The 17024-nt window shown below is 37.1% G+C and overlaps 1 pseudogene; it reads left to right on the top strand.

The window, feature by feature from the left end:
- The first annotated feature begins 11470 nt into the window (after window positions 1-11470).
- LOC138173393 (centrosomal protein of 135 kDa pseudogene) lies at window positions 11471-13157 on the top strand (annotated as a pseudogene).
- The last annotated feature ends 3867 nt before the right edge of the window (window positions 13158-17024 follow it).

Here is a 17024-nt window from a genome sequence, read left to right on the forward strand (position 1 = left end):
ATAGATAGATAGATAGATAGATAGATAGATAGATAGATAGATAGATAGATAGATAGATAGACAGGAAAAAAACTTTAGAAATATGATCAATGCAGTGACCAACCTTACTTTCAGAGGACTTTTTGATAAAACAAGCCTCCCAACCATAAGCAAAGACATGGTGAACAAAAGGTAGGGAATAGGGTCAACATTTTCAGACAAGACCAAAGTATTGATTTTGTTTTGCTCAATATAATTCCTTGTTATAAGAAAGGGTTGGGGTGAAGGGGGTCATTGGGAAATGACAATAATTTGTACTTTTCCCCCTAAAAATCCTGCAATAAGCATTTATTGAGCGCATACTATGTGTGCTTGTTGTACAAAGCACTAGGAAAACAGAAACAAGCAAGAAATAGTACCAGCCTTCAAGGACCTTACATTCTCTCAGTGAAGACATGTATTTAACTAAGCATATACAAATTATATGCTAGAAAAATACAAGGTAATTAGAAGGGAGAGCACTAATTGCTAGGGGGCATTAGGAAAGAGTTCATGAACAAGGAGATGTGTGAATTGAGTTGTGAAGGAAATAAGAGGTCTAAAGAGGTGGAGAGACTACATTCCAGCCATGGGAAGTGGCCAATGTAAAAATAGGAAATGAGACAGCATGTTGTGTGTAGGGAACAGCAAGAAGGTCAGTTTGCCTAGACTACAGAATGTATTGATGAGAATAATAATTCAGGGAATATAGGTTAGGGCCAAACATACTGGTTTATATTTGCTCCTAGAGACAATAGGGAGCTACAGGGAAATGACATTGATCAGACTTGTGTTTTTAGGAAAATTACTTTGGCAGCTATAAGATGGATGGATTTGAGAGCAGAGGGACGAGGTTGAAAGACCACACTATGTTAGTCCAGGTGAAAGGTAATGAGAATGTAAACTAGGGTTGTGGCCATGTGAGTAGATTGGAGGAGATAGCTGTGAAAGATGTGAAGGTAGAAATTTGGTAACTGATTAGATATGTGGGATGAGAGAGAATGAGAAGGTAAGGAAAATGTCAAGGTTGTTATCTTGAGTGACTGGATAAATGTCTCCCGAAGACATAGGGAAATTCAGAAGAGGGGTGAATTTGAGTCCAAAGATCTTAAGTTCTGTTTTGGATCTGTTGATTTTGAGATGCCTTCAGGATCTCTAGCATGAAATGTTCAGCAATTATTTGGGAAATGTGCAGCTAGAATTCAGGAGAAAGACTCCAGCTGAATACGTATACTTGGGAGTCTTCTGCATAGAGACGAGAAATAGATTCAAGGGAACTGCTCTAGTCACCATGTGAGAGTATAGAGAGATAAGAGAAGAAAGCCCAGGACAGAACCTTGAGGAACCACCACGATTATGAAATGTATTGTGGATCAAGAACTAGCAAAGGAGACAGAGTAAGAGGTCATAAAGGAGGGGTGAGAACCCAAAGAGAGAGCAATGTCCAGAGGAGAGAGAGTGTCCAGGAGAGGGAAGTCAACAGCATCAGATGCAGCAAAGAAGTCAAGAAGGACGAGAACTGAGAAAAGATCATCAGCTTTGGCTTTGGGAATTAAGATCGTTATAACTTTCAACTGATGTTTCAGCTGAGTGGTGAAGTTGGAAGGCAGAAGGCAAAGTGTTGAGTCAGGAACAGGAGAGGAAGTGGTGCCAACCATTGCAGACTGATTTTTCTAGGGGTTTAGCTGGGAATGGGAGGACAGATAGAGGGTGATAATTTGAAAATACAATGTGGTCTAGTGATGTGTTGTTTTTTTTAAGGATGGGGGAGACTTGGGTCTGTTTTCAGGCAGGAGGGAAAGAACCAGTAGAGAGAAAGAAATTGAAGATAGAATAGCAGAGCAAGGGCAAATGTAGAAGAGTGAGAAGAAATGCCACCTCTTTATTAGAGTTTGGAGTCAAGGAAGAGAAAATGAAAGATAATTTCAAGGTAATTTGAGATGTAGAAAAGGGGAGAAAAGAGCACAAAGCAAATAGTCTTTATTTTCTCAGTAAAATGTGAAGTGAAATCCTCAGTTGAGGAGGGAAAAGTGCTATTAGAGGCTTGATGACTGAAGAGAAGCTTTGTAATCTCATCTGTGAGGAGTACGATGGAGAACGATTAGGGTATGCCTTGCAGCAATGAGAAACCTGTTGCTATTAGATACATTTATCATAGTCCCAGTTGATTCAATTGCATGACTTTATCCAGCAGCATGGAGGTAGGAATGGAGGAGGTAAATGACTGGAACAATCCAGACTTTGAGTTTGGAAAATGTATGATCAGTGAAAGGGCAAGGAAGTCAAGAATAGAAGTCTATGTCTATCGATCAAGAAGCAGGTACCTGCTATGTGCTAGACTTAATGTTAGCACCGAGAATAACAATGCAAAGAATTAAACGATCTCTAGGCTCAAGGAGGTTACATTCTAATGGAAAAGACAACAAATGCATAAACAAATGTATACAAATAAATCTAAGAAATAAACACAAAATATTTAAGTATAAGGTAAATGGGGAGGAAGGGTCCTAGCAGTTGTGGGGGGAGATCATGCAGAAGAAGATGCTTGAGCTGGACCTTGAAGGAAGAGAAGAATTTTCTGAGCAGAAGTAAAGAAAAGCATTGGGATGCCCAGTGCAAAGTCATGAAGAAAACAGGTGGAATGTCATGTATAGAGAAGGCCAGTTTGGCTGCAGAGTGTAAGAGGAGGTATATTTGAAAAATGTTGTCTGTGAACAGGGTAAAGAGTGTTAAAAACTAAATAGAGGACTTTACATTTTATCACAGAGGCAATAAGGAGCCACTGAGCTTTGTCAAATAGAGGAGTGGCATGGTCAGATTTGTGCTTCAGGTAAATATTTTTTGCTGCAGCCCAGTAGATGGGCTAAAATAAGGAGACACCTGAGGAAGGGAAACCATCTGGGTCATTGCGATACTCCAGGCAAAAGAAGAGGAGGGCCCGAACTAAAATGGCAGGTATGTGAGTGGGGGAGGGGTGGTCAGATGAAAGTAATGCGGAAGAAGAAATGGCAAGATGTAACGACTGGATATTTGGAGTGAGGAATGGTGGATGAGGATACGTTTATAAACCCAGAAGACTGGAATAGTGCCTTTGAGAAAAATGGGCAAAATTGAGGAAAGGGCAGTTCTGGGGGAGGAGAGTGAGCTTACTTTTAGACAAAATGAGTTTGAGATGTCTTTGGGATGACCAGATGGAAATGCCCAGTAGAAAGGAAAAGGTTGAGGATTCAAGAAAGATAAGATTGAGATTACAATCTGTTGGAGAAGATGGGATCAAATGTACATATAGAGTGACTGGCCGCAGCAAAGAGAAGGGCCCCCTCATTGTCAGAAACTGAAGAAAAGGAGAAAAAAAATAGAGATGAAATTGAGGAAATAAGAGAGGAAGGAGTTCACACGGAATGGTCTCAACTTTCTCACTCAAGGAAAAGGTGAATCCCTTAGCTGAGAGAGGGAGGAGGGGAAGGTAAGAGACTTGAAAAGGGAAGATAGTGTTTGAAATAATTTTTCTGGGGAATAGAATAGGAAATCAGGGAGGAATAATAAAAAGGCCACCTTGCGGTGATGAGCTTCTAGTTTATGTTGAATAGTATGTTTTGTAGACTATCTATGTTTGTAACAGGGGTTTAGTTTTTCTTGCTTTCTCAATGAAAGAGAGAAAATGGTAGATTTTTGAAACTAAAATAACCTAGAACACAAGCTTTTAAATTAATGGGAAAGATTAAAATTAGAAGGCAAGATGACTATTAAGACATCTAAAAGACTAGTCACAGTCATAAAACCCAAAACTTTCAGTCTGCACAATGAGTTCATCAGTCCTCCCTGGAGGTGGATAGCCTTTTTTCATCATGAGCCTTTTGGGATTATCATGAATTAGTGTATTGATCAGAGTAGCTAAGTCTTTCACAATTGATTATTGTAACAATATTGCTGCTACTCTCTAAAATGTTCTCCTAGTTGGGTACCCAGAGAGATCATTTTTTCTGAGAGAGTATTGCGCCTCCGTGGACGATAAACTGCCTCAGAAGAAGGGAAATCAGGACTCATTGATGGCACCTTCCATCCAGAAGGGTTGGAAGGCATGGACCTATGGAGGAAATTGCAAGGCAAATGGTTAAGAAAATTACTGTGATGAGGACAAGAGGTAAAACAATTTGGACCAAGGACACTTTTGCCATGGGATAATGCTTCTATCCTCATTTATGCCCTTGGGAACTGGTGCTTCTAAGAGTGAGGTTACAGAATCAAGGGGTTGAAGGGACAAGATCTACAAAACAATAACATGGAGATTGCTTGGAAGAAGTGATTCATGCTGGGTATTTTAGAAGCTTTTACTACATAAGAGATACAAAGAAAGATAGACATTTATTAAATGCTATGTGCCAGGCATTATGTTAGGTCAGGAATATAGTACAGGCAAAAAGAAATACAGAACTGCTCACAAGGAGTTTACATTCTAAGCACACAAACGGGAACTGAAAAGTAGATGGGGGGAAGCAGAGTAGGGAAGGTGTTCTGAGGCATCATGAGTTGCTCAGTGTTTGAAGAGAGTGATGGCTGGCATGGGTGCTTTCTCAAATGGAGGTTAGGAAAAAAGCTTATTCATCAGAGGAGGGGACCAGAGAGATGGAGGTATTACTAGCATGAGAAGAAGCCTGCCAGGGTGGTGGAGAGATGGTCAAAGACATCATGGACTGTTTGGAGATTGAGAAACACAAAGAGACTAAAGAAAGAATAAATAAGTATAAACTTTATGGATCAAAGAATAAAAGTTTAGAATAGACAGGAAAGAAAATTAATGATGAGAAGGTGAGGGTATTGTTTTAAGAGGTGCAAAAAACAAAGCAGACAAAATAACTATAGGTGAGGAGGGGGAGATTTTAAACTAACTACTTATGAGAAGGGGAAAAAAGAGGAAAAAGACAAAAAAAAATTATGATGACTAAACAAGAATAAAGAAAAAAAATTTAGTAAAACGCTAAAGCTGGAAAATTGACAACCAAAAGATGGTGGTATGTATGTGAATGGATTAAACAATCAAAATAAAAGTGACAGATTAGAAAAGAAAACAACATCCTATAATCTGTTGCTTACAAGAAACACATCTAAAAAGCAAAGACATGAACAGAATAAAAATGAGAAGCTGGAACATAATTTACTATGTGTGAGGTGAATATTAAAAAGCATAAGTTTCAATAATACAAAAACATGCAAAGCAAAACTAAAATTCACAATACCAATTAATAAACAAGGAAAATATATTAATGCTGAAAGTAACCATAGACTACAAACCAATATCAGTACTAAACTTATATTATCCAAATGCCATAGCATCTAAATTCATAAAGGAAAAATCAACTAAATTACCAAAAGACACAAATAACAGCATAATAAAAAGAGTTGATTATAATATTACTCTCTCAGCAATGGACTAATCTAGTAGAAAGATAAATTAAAGAGAAAGTATGGAATTGAACTAATTGTTAAAGATATTAGCTAAAAGACATAAAAGCAGTGGGAATGATAATACAATACATATTCTTTATCTGTATGAATATTTTTTATTTTCTATGGAACATTTATGAAAATTGACCATGTATTGAGGATATTTCAAACAAATAGTATAAGCATATCTTTTATAGACCATAATGCAACAAAATAGTAATAAATTCAAGGAGCACAAACAAAATATACAGACTCAGATGGAGACATAATGATAAAATCCTAAATAACAATGGGCTAAAATCACAAAGAGCCAAGATGACAAATTAACAGGAAAAAATAGTGATCTCCCCCGCCAAAAAACTTCTCCATAAAGATCTAGAAAAGAAATCATCAAAGGGGTAGTTCTAGAAAAACCTTGGAAGACTTGTACGAACTGATTCAAAATTAAGTAAACAAAGAACAGGAGAAAAAATTAGATAGTAATAGCAATATTATAGAGATAATCAACTTAGAAAGACTTAGTAATCTGACAAATATAATGATCAACCACAGTCCCAAAGGACTCATTATGAAACATCTTATCCACCTCTGGATAGAGATCTAGTGAAGATTGAAACATATTTTCTTCTCTTTCATTTTGTTCTTTTTTTTTGACCCACAGCTAATAAAATTTGTTTTGTATGGTTATATCTGTGTATATGTAATATATATACAATATGCATATGTGTATGTGTATATAATATATAAAGAGAGATTAGATATATAGAGATATTTGTAAAGACTTAATGGATGTAGGAGAAGCAGGGGAAGAGAGGGAAATTGGAAATAAAAAAAATTAAACTTAAGGTTTTTTAAAAAGATTGCTAGCACCTTGATGTCAGGGACTTCCTTTTTGTTTGTATTTTTATCTCCAGTACTCGTGCCTGACATATAGTAAGTACTTAATAAATATTTCTTTTGGGGAGGCCAGGTAGCACAGCGCGTAAGAGCGCCGACTCCAGTGTTGGGATGACCCGGGGATCAAATCCGGGCTCAGATACTTAGCACTCACCCAGAAACACCTGGCCATGTAACCTTGGGCAAGTTACTTAACCCCGATTACTCATTAAAATAAATAAATAAATATTTCTTTTTCTTGCTGTTATTTGAAGGAACAAAAGATCTAGAATATCAGGGGAACTACTTATAGGAATGGAGGCAAGAATAAAGGGGAAATAGAACTTTCAGGCCCTAAACTATATTATAAAGTAGCAATCACCAAACTCCTTAGACAATGGTTTAAAAATAGAGAAATTCAATGGAACAGACTAGACAAGTAAGAATCAAACAGCAGAAATCAAAAAAAGAATTCAGTAATCCACTGACCAATAAACACCAAAACATAAATTACTTCAAAACAATTCTTTATTTTACAAGTACTTCTGGGGGAACTGTAAAGCCATTTGGCAGAAATTAGGCTTAGACCATCATATCCTACAATAACTTTTTTTACACTTTTTGGAGGGGGGAGGCAGGACAGTTGTGGTTCAGTGACTTCCCCAAGCTCACAAGGCTAGTAAGTGTTAAGTGTCTGAGGTCGGACTTGAACTCAGGTCCTCCTGACTCCAGGGCCAGTGCTCTACTCACTGCACCACCTAGCCACCCCTCCTACAATAAATTCTAAATGGATATGTGACCTGAATATTAAACATCATGCCATTAAAAAAAAATTAGAAGAGAAGTAGATTATATGTCTTTTACAATTATGGGTAAATGTATTCCCAATCAAACAAGAGATAGAGAATTTTAAAGAAGATAAATAATTTTGATTATATGAAATCAAAAGGCTGCTGCACAAACAAAATTAATATATCTAGAATAGGACAGTAAGCAGTTGGCTGGAAACAATTGTATTTCAATGAGATTTCTTGGATAAGGGTTTGGTATACAACATACATAAATAATTAACAGAGATATTTAAGACCAAAATCATTCTCCAAGAGATAAGTCAAAGAATATTAAAAAGCAGTTTTCAAAAGAAGAATTGGAAATTATTATATTTATATTATATTATCAGTTGCATGAAAAATGCTCTCAAAATAACTAATGATAAGAGAAATGCACATCAAAACAACCTTAAGGCTTCACATCACACCCAACAAATTGATAAAGATGTCAAAAGATGCTAATAGTGTTAGTGATACTATTGAAAGAAAGGAACTCTAGTTCATTATTAGTTGAGATGTGAATTAAAACAGACATTTTGGAAAACAATTTGGAATTGTTCAATTAAAGCTGCTAAAATTTCCATGCCTTTTGATCCAGAAATTCTATTAATCAGCATATAACCCAAGGAGATCATGTATAAAAGAAAGGGTGTGGTATAAATAGCAAAATACTTATTGCAGCACTTTTTGTAGTAGCAAGGAACTGGAAACAAAGATGATCATTGTTTGGGAAATGGCAAAACAAATTATGACACATAAATGGAATTTTACTGTATTGTAAAAAGCAATGAATATAATGTACACAGTGAAGCATGAAAAGACTCATTTCATCTAATGTCAAAAAACAGAGCCAAGGAAACAATACACACAATGACTACAACAATGTAAATGGAAAGAACCATACCAAATCATGAATGCTGTAAAAATGCAAGAATAAACTTGGCTCAAAAGAAGAGATATGAGACGACATCTGCCCTCACTCCTTTGCAGAGGTTAGGGATTAGGTTGAGAGACAGACAGACAGAGAGACAGACAGAGAGAGACAGAGACAGAGAGAGACAGGAAGAGAGAGAGAGATCCTTATTTTTAGCAATGTGGTGTTTGGTTTTATTGATTTTTTTCTCTTATTAAAAATGTTTTTATTACATTAGGTTACTCTCTGTGAGGGAAAAAAATGAATATGGAGAGAAATTTGAATGAGATAAAAATATGAGTAAAATTTATTTTAAAATTGCAAAGATAATAGATGAAATCAATGTTGGAGGAATTATGAGATGATAGGCATGCCAGTTCATTGTTGGTGGAACTGTTAGTTGGTCTAACCATTTGGGAAATCAATTTCAAATTACATAAGTAAAAATATTAAAGTATTCTGTTTATACTTTATGATCTGGAGATTTCATAATGAGATGGATAGATAGATAGATAGATAGATAGATAGATAGATAGATAGATAGATAGATGATAGAGATTGTATATATATGTATATATATATATATGTGTGTGTGTGTGTATATATATATATATCATGTACCTATATACTTATATAGTATTGCTGTGAATTTTCTAGTATATGAGAATGTTCTGCCATTGACCTCTTGTCCCAAGGAGGTCAATGACAAAAAGAAAGATTTTCTAACATATTCGAATTATTTTTGTAGTATAAAATATGGAAACGAATTATAGGGTTCACTGAATGGAGAATAGCTTTAAAATTGTGATATATGAACATTTAAGAATCGACAAATACAGATAATTCAGAGAAGCGTAAGAAGACTTCTATGAACTGATGCAAAGCAGAGAAAGATGAACCAGAAACGATGTTTATACAACAGTTAAAAGAACAATTTTTTTTTTAATTTGAACCCATATGTATTACAAATGACAATATCCTCTTAAGCATGTGCCTGACTTATGGATATGGTACATTTTAGTTTTTTTCAGTATTATATATAATTATTAAGCATTTTCCCTCTCTTCCACCTCTTATAACTCCCAAGGAAAAAAAAAGAAAACCAGATCCCTGTAACAAATCTGCATAATCAAGCAAAACAAATATAATATAACATAACATGACATGACGTGATATGATGAGATGTGATATGATACAATGTGATATAATGCAATATGATATGAGTGTGTATATGTATATAATTCTATAATCCCTCTTGGCGGAAGTGAGTAGGAGGCTTTGTCATCAGTCCTCTAGATATGCATATAAAATGTCACATATTCTTAGTTATCTCTGTATTGAGTAGCTTGGCTCAATTCTCTGTGTATGTTATAATGTGGGCATCATGGGAGAATATTGGGGAGTTATTATGTATAATTTAAGATACATTAATAAAACATAAGGGAAAAGAAAAAGGTAGGCCTCCTGGGGAGGAGACGATGAGGGCAAAGCAGAAGACTTAACCAAGGGAGAGCAAAGGAAAGAGGGTCATCGGGGAGGAGCCATTTGGTCACACCTTTGAATCATCATTTCTAAAGCAGAGACTCAAAATATCACCTCCTTGCTCAATAAAGTCCAGGGGCTCCCTATCACTTTGACAAATATAAGATCCTTCACTTGAAAAAGTCCTTCATAATCTACACTCCTCTCCGCCTACCAGCAAGAAAAAATATTTCCCATCTTCTTATACCACATATTCTGGGACCCACTGCCAATGGCCTCATTGTTGTTCCATGAACAAGACACTCCACATCTCGGCTCTAGGCATTGTCACTGGCCATCATTCATGTGTGGAATGCTTCCCTCCTCATCTCCACCTCCTGGCTTCCTTCAAGTCCCAGCTAAAATTCCCTTTCCCAGTCCCTCTTAATCCTTATCTGATAGTTATTTCCTATTTATCCTATATATAGTTAGCTCATACATATTTGCATGTTGTCTCCCCACCCCCTCCTTAGATTGTGAGCTTCTGGAAAGCAACACTCTATTTTGTCTTTCTTTGTATTCCTAGTGCTTATGACAATTTCTGGCATATAGTAGGTGCTTAATAAATGCTTATTGATTAACTGATTGTCTCATCCTTCAAGTCAAGTCAATTGCATAGGTCAAATGTGGCCAGTTTCCTAGAGACTTGACTACATTCTTCTTTTCTGAAGGTCCACCCAGGGTAATATTATAGCATTATGAAGGACTATATGTGTCCCTGAAGGAGATGAGACTCAGAAGAGGGCCAGGTGTCAACTCAAGTAATCCTCACTATTTTTCCCTTGCTCAGTAAGTCCCAAACCCAGAGGTTATTGTTCATAAAGGCTGTACTGTACAGAAATATGTTGAGGCAGCTCTAAAGGTCTTCTGAGAGCTCATTTTTAAATTTTCAATATGGGAATTGGCAATTGATACAAGTTAGGGCTTGATTTATGATTTTGTTGATTTCTAGTCTTTAGGAAATGTGAATTAGCCAGATTAAGCTTAAAAGTACATTGCATTTATTCTTTTCACTCAAAGAGCCTAGTTATTAAACATTTACCCGTATATCCCTGATTGTACAAGTCCTCGGGAGAGGGTGGAGCTCTACCACAGAGTAAAGGCAACAGGATTTCACTACTGATGGCCTCAGATTGGAGTTCTTTGTGTGTCGAGCTTATCTGTCTATTAATAAAGCCTGTCCTGTATGATTTAACTAAGCTGATGAACATCAGGTGATGTATTATTGTCATATGCCCATATTCAAAGCTGTACCATTAGAAAATAGTTAAGGGGTGGCCAGGTGGCTCAGCGAGTAAACGCACCGGCCCCAGTGTCAGGATGACCCAGGGATCAAGTCTGGGCTCAGACACTCAGCACCACACCCAGAAATAACTGGCCATATAACCTTGAGCAAGTTACTTAACCCCAATTGCTTAGGGGCAGCCAGGTGGCTCAGCGAGTAAACGCACCGGCCCCAGTGTCAGGATGACCCAGGGATCAAATCTGGGCTCAGATACTCAGCATCACACCCAGAAATAACTGGCCATGTAACCTTGAGCAAGTTACTTAACCCCGATTGCTTAAAAAAAAAAAAACATTGTTTGCCATTGCAGCCATGCGGCCTCCCGCATCGCAGCCTCCTCCTCCCCCTCCCCCGTGTTACCAGGCAACGACGACGCCTCCTCCCTTGCCGGCTGGCTTTGTCTCTCCCGCGCCATTTTCAAACTGCTCTCTCCAGTTCCTGGTTCGGCTTCTTAGGTGGAAGGTGGGGAGAGGGAGGAAGAGCCGGTTCTGGGGCCGGGCTGGGCGCCCAGAGGGTCGTCGGAGGCAGTGGCAGACTTCCGGTCATCAGGTTTTTTTTATGTGACAACAATTTTGGAGGTAACACAATGACTACAGCTACAGAAAGAAAATGTATCAACATCAGAGAAAGACTGGATCAGTTGGGATATCAACAGCCTTTGAGTGTTGCTTGTTTACCCTTGGTGCAAAAACTTTTCAGTGACCTTGTTCATACAACAGAAAGTCTTCGGAAAGCAAAACTATTGGCTGGAAAAGCCGAAAAGGAGAGCGCCAATTTTGATTATGTTTTGGAACCTTATAAAAAGGAAAATGCTAGACTGACGAGGGAAAATAATGAACTACACCTGGATTTATTGAGGACAAAAGAACAATCAGAAACAAGTATCAAAGATTTGAAAGTCAAATTAAGGAAAATTGACAGTGAGATGGCTGCCTTGAAGTTTCTCAATAACCAGTATGTTCATAAATTCAAAATGTTGGAGAAAGAGAGCAAAGCCAAGAATGAAAAAATCCAGCAACTCCAAGAAAAGAACCTCCACGCGGTGGGGCAGACTCCAGGTGGCAAGAAGAGAAGTATTTCTTTTAGGCGTCAACGTAGGCAGATTGATCAGCCTGTACCCCCTTCTGGAATCAGTGCCTATCCAGTTCCTCAGCCAAATGATCCCTATGTTGCAGATCTCCTACAAGTGGCAGATAACAGAATCTTTGAGCTTCAAGAAGAAGTAAGTCACTTACAGGGCAAGTTAGTAGTTGTTGAAAACGCATTGGAAAATTCTTGCAAACAGATTGAGTTACGAGATCGAGAAATAGAACGGCTATCAGTTGCACTTGATGGTGGTCGCTCCCATGATGTTCTCTCTCTGGAGTCCAGAAATCAAAGTAATGAGAAGCTGATTACTCACTTGAATATTCAGATTGATTTCCTTCAGCAAACAAATAGAGACCTGGAAAATCGCATACAAGAACTCTTGGACAGCAAGAAAACTGTAACCAGTGAGGTTCTTACTTTAAGTAACAAAAATGAAACACTCTCTCGTAGATTGAATGAAATAGATCATATAGCACATCAGAGGGAAAGGCATAGAGAAGAAATTCTTGAGAGTACAGATAAACAACTTGTGGAAGCTAAGCTAGAAATTAAAAGACTGCATTGTGAAATGCAGGCCCTTGAAGAAACAATAGCAAAACTTAAAATGGATTTAAGTTTATGCCATAAAGAAAGAGCACAACTGACTGATGAAATAGTTTTAAAAACAGATCTTGAAACAATTATTAATCAGATTGAATATGAAAAAAATAGACTTGCCCGAAAAGTTGAAAACTTTGAAAGTATAGAAAGAGAACTTGTCTTGGAATTAGAGAGAATGAAGAAAGAATATGGTGTCACACATAGGAAAAAGTCACCTTCTCATCTAGATGTATTTGTCAAGAGTGTAGAAGAAGAACGGGATCATTATAAGAAAGAGCTAGAAAGACTCCAAAAGATAATAAAACGCCGATCTATACCTGCACGAAGTTCAAGATGTGAAAGAAGTTTAAGTACTAAAAGTCCAGAAAAGGGTACTTACATTTCAGAACTCAGCATGATTACAAAAGAGAGAGATGAACTTCAGTCTATGCTGGATAGATTTGAAAACCACATGGGGGAAATACAATGCAATGTGAAACTATTAACTGCAGAAAGAGACAAACTGAGTGACCTATATAATCAAGTAAGAAACTCATTATCATTTAAGAACTTGTGGAGTCGATGTGATGGAACTAGCTGACCTTTTGGCAATTTTTGTATACATCATCTTATTTGATCACCAAAGAACCAAGCTATAAATTACTTTAATATTTTCTTAGTTGACCTACATAATTAGACTCCTGCCATTTGTAGGACCTATTAAAAGGGAAGATTTATTATTATACGTAAGCCTGTCCGTTGCTCATTATGCTTCCAAAGCAGGAAATCTTTAGTTTATATCATTCTATATGTTTTCTTCCTAATCAAATCAGTATCACCCATGTCTTATGGCAGTTATCAAATGGAGTTTAAATTACTTGCTCTCTGCAAGTTATTAGTGATCTTCTGATTGCCAAATCTAATGAACTTCCCTTAAATCCTCATCCTTCTTGATCTCTCTGCAGCCATTGACACTGTGGATTACACTCTTGATATTCATTTCACTCTGGTTTTTTGTGGTACTGCACTCTTCTGGTTCTCCTGTCTTAACTGCTCCTTCTCACTTAGCAGGTTGGGCTTCCTAACCATGGATGGTCCCTTAAAACTATGTCATGGGCTCTCTTCTCTCCCCATACCATTTTTGTTGGGTATCTCAGCTTCTATGCATTCAATTTTCACCTTGAGGGAATTATGGGAATTGAGTAAACCACATCAATTCCATCATAGGACTCAATTCTGGGTCTAGGTCAGTTTGCTTTCTTTTTTTTTTTACTTTTATTTTTTTTGGAGGGGGGAAGGGCAGGGAAATTGGGGTTAAATGACTTACCCATGGTCACACATGGCTAGTAAGTGTTATGTGTCTGAGCCCAGATTAGAACTCAGGTCCTCCTGACTTAAGGGCCTCTGCTCTATTCACTGTGCCAATTTGCCGGCCCCTCAGTTTGCTTTCTATTCATTTATCGGTCTAGTCCAATTTCTGTCTCATGAGAAAACTTTAACCTAGCCCTGCATGGCTAGGAATCTGGACAACCTCTATTTGTTGCTTACAGAGAACCTTTACTAAGGACCTAGGTTATGTTGACTAGAAATCCTGTCAGATATAAAGATTGATACAAGGATTTTTCTCACAATTATATATCTCAAGCAACTATATGAAAACTAGCCCCTACTGGTCAATCAGTTAGTGTTTCTTTATTACTTTGAATACAGACACTGGGGGTGTCCTATAATTTAGTGCATTTTCTCTGGCTTTACCTCATGTTTGGAAGGAATACTCTCCCTCCTCATCTATACCGCCTGGTTTTCTTCCTTCCTACCTTCTACAAGAAACTTTCCCCAGTCCTATTCAGAGCTAGTACCGTTTTTTTTGAGATTATGTGCAGTTTACCCCTTACATATTTATACATAGTTGTTTGCATGTTGTCTCTTTCCTTTCTTTGCAGCCCCAGACCTTAGCACATGGTCTAGCACATAATAAATGATACATGCTTGCTGAAAAAAAAAAGAAAATAGTTAAAATGAGTAGTAAAAGGTAGTATAGGTGAGTCATTCCCAACTATTACACCAAGATTACCTGGAAAATGAGCCAGATCAAGTAATGATTGGAAATCCAAGAAAAACATCATGTCATTGTTTCTGACAGGATGGCATAGGATGACAAGAAGGTCTATGTATACTATGAACATAGTATGGCTGGGAAAAGGCTATATGGAGTCTTCTAGCATAGCGCGCCAGGCAAGAAACATCCCAAAACCAGTACTGTAGAGAGAGGCCTGACCTTGTACAGGGAACAGAACAAATGTCAATTGGCACCTACATTGTTCACTCCAACTATTGGGTCACAGATCAGTGGGTATGGAGAAGGAAACCTGCACTTAAGAGTGACAGTCTGAAGAAGATGTGATTATGGGCCCAAGGTGCTGAGTGAGAAGCAAATAGAGAAACAAACAGTAGTTATGTGGCTCTGAGTATTTTTCTGATCCAGCTGATGGCCCAGTCTGACGATTGCAAGGGAGGATGGGAAGGGAATACACATTTCTATAACAACCTTTCCTTCCTATTTCCCCCCACTGTTTTCCTTGAGAATCATGACTGATTTTTTACTCTAGGTGAATTTAATTATAGTTTTATGAAGTAATTCTTTAGTAATTTAGTTGGTATGGCATGGTATCGAATAAGCAAATCACTTAGGTAATATTGTTATTTTAAATATTTTATTTTTTCCAATTTAATGAAAAACAATTTTGACATTTTTTTTATTTGACTTCCAAATTTTCCTCCCTCCCTTCCTCTCCTCCCTCTCACTGAGAAGGAAAGCAATCTGATATAGGTTATACATTTATAGTCATGCAAAACATATTTCTGTTTCATTCCGTGAAAGAAAACAAAAGACAAGAAAAATAAATTTTTTTTAAAGTATACTTCAATCTACATTAAGTCTCCATCAGTTCTTTCTCTGGAGGTGGATAGCATTTTTCATCATGAGTCCTTTGAAATTGTCTTAGATCATTATATTGCTAATAATAGCTAAGTTGGGATAGCTAGGTGGCTCAGTGAACAGAGCACCAGCCAGAAAGTCAGGAGGATCTGAGTTAAAATGCGACCTCAGACACTTGACACACTTACTAACTGTGTGACCTTGGATAAGTCACTTAACCCCAATTGCCTTGCCTCCCCCCTCCAAAAAAAAATAGCTAAGGCATTCACAATCATCAAACAACATTGCTGTTACTGTGTATGTTGTTTTCCTGGTTATTTTCACTTCACTTGGCATCAGTTTACATAATATTTCTTAGGTTTTTATGAAAGCATCATGCTCATCATTTCTTATAGGATGATAGTATTCTATCACAATCATATAGTACAACTTGTTCGGCCATTTCTCAATTGATGGACATTGCCTTAATTTCCAATTTTTTGCCACCATAAAAAAGAGCTGTTATAAATATTTTTGTACATATAAGTCCTTTTCCTTTATTATTTCTTAGCAAGATTTAGTTTCCTTCATTATCTCTTTTAACTTTATCTATGTATGTATATACATATATATATATATATAGTTTTTGCTTTGTCTGAGATCATGATTGCTACCCCTGCTTTTTTTATTTTACTTCAGTGAAACCATAATAGATTCTGATCTAGCCCCATACTTTTACTCTGTGTGTATCTCTCTGCTTCAAGTGTGTTTCTTGTAAACAACACATTGCAAGATTCTGGTTTTTAATTCACTCTTTTATCCACTTCCATTTTATGGGTGAGTTCATCCCATTCACATTCACAGTTATGTATTTTCCTACATCCTACTTTTACCCGTGTTTATCCTTTTTTCTCTCCTTTCACTCTGTCTCTCCACAAATGTTTTGCTTCTGATCACCACCTCCCCCAATCTCCCCTTCTTTCTCTCAGTCCACCCCCTTTCTCTTCTCCCTTACTTCCCTGTAGAGTAAGTTAGATTTCTATACCAAACTGAGTGTGTATGTTATTCTCTCTTTGAGCCAATTCTGATGAGAAGATTCAATTGTTACCCACCAACCATCCTTTCTTCCTCCCTCCTGTAAGAGCTCTTTTGTGCTGCTTTTAGTAAGATGATTTGCCCCATTCTACTTCTCTCTTCCTTCTTCTCCCATTGCATCCTTTTTTCTCACCCCTTAATTTTATTTTTTTTTGGATACCATCCCATCATAGTCAATATGTACCTGTGCCTTCTATGTGTACTCCTTCTAAATACCCTAATAATGATAATGTTCTTAGGAGTTACAAGTATCATCTTCCCATGTAGGAATGTAAACAGTTTAATCTTACTGAATCCCTTATGTTTTTTTTCCTGATTACCTTTTTATGCTTCTCTTGAGTCTGATATCTGAAAGTCAAAATTTCTATTTAGGTCTGGTCTTTTCATCAGGAATGAAATGATTTGAAAGTCCTCTATTTCATTAAATATCCTTTTCCCCCCTGAAGAATTATATTC

The sequence above is a fragment of the Petaurus breviceps genome, unplaced genomic scaffold (genome assembly GCF_028583685.1).
Source record: "Petaurus breviceps papuanus isolate PSGF00001 unplaced genomic scaffold, PetGlider_PUasm1.0 577, whole genome shotgun sequence".
Lineage (NCBI taxonomy): Eukaryota > Metazoa > Chordata > Mammalia > Diprotodontia > Petauridae > Petaurus > Petaurus breviceps.